Here is a 1,032-nt window from a genome sequence, read left to right on the forward strand (position 1 = left end):
AAAATAATGCATGTAAACGTACCTAGTGAGGGAAGCTGCGATGGCACTGAAGTGAACTACATTCTTGAGATTTGAAGGAAACGGGTATAGCACGTTGAAGGATGCTGCCTTACAATTTGGCCAAAAGAAGGAAGCATGATTATTTAATTACTTTCAGAACAGCCTTCATTCTTTGTGTGAACCCTATGATGCCTTAAAATACCTTCTTACATAACCTGCTTACTACAGTTTGAAACAGTGTGTAATTGCACCCCCTCTGTGTGAGGGAAAATGTTGAGCTAATCCATGATTTACATGGCTTTCAGTGAGTATCACAGATCATTAACTGTCTGTAACTGTTGTTATGAGGAAGTCCCTGCAGCTCATTGGCTCTAGCACCAAATTCATCACTGCCAAGTTTGAGATGCAAAATATTTTGCTTTCTAAATGTGCATCAGGGAGTTCTAGTAAAACAAGTGGTGATCATTTGTTTTTCCAATGTTCCGTCATTTAAGAATGTTAATCATTTAAATCATGCATCTTTGTAGATACTGTAATGATGCTTTTACAGGATAGTCCGCTGAAAAATGAAAATTCTGTCATCACTTACTCACCCTCATTTTGTTCCAAATATGCATGACGATTCTGTTGAGCATTAAAGAAGATCATTTGAAGAGTGTTGGTAACCAAACCGTTTAATTTCACACTGGCTTCCATTGTAAGGACAAAAATACAGTGGAAGTTAAAGGGAACCGAAACTCTTTGGTTACCAACATTCTTCAACATTCCTCTTCGTGTTCCACAGAAGAAAGTATGTCTTACAGGTTTTTAATAAGTCTTACAGGTTTATCCCAGTTCACATTTCTTAATCTTAGAGGAGCAGTTCACCTAAAAATGACAATTCTGTCATTATGCAACCATTATTTGCTCATTCTCATGATGTTCTGAACCTATATTATTGTTGTTGTGGACCACAAAAATGTTTTGAAGAATCTTTACGAAAAGTCATTTTCAAACTGATACACAGAGCCCTTACTAAAAAAAAAAAAAAAA

This window comes from Sinocyclocheilus grahami, unplaced genomic scaffold (assembly GCF_001515645.1).
Source record: "Sinocyclocheilus grahami isolate Dianchi unplaced genomic scaffold, SAMN03320097.WGS_v1.1 scaffold3119.1, whole genome shotgun sequence".
NCBI classification, from domain to species: domain Eukaryota; kingdom Metazoa; phylum Chordata; class Actinopteri; order Cypriniformes; family Cyprinidae; genus Sinocyclocheilus; species Sinocyclocheilus grahami.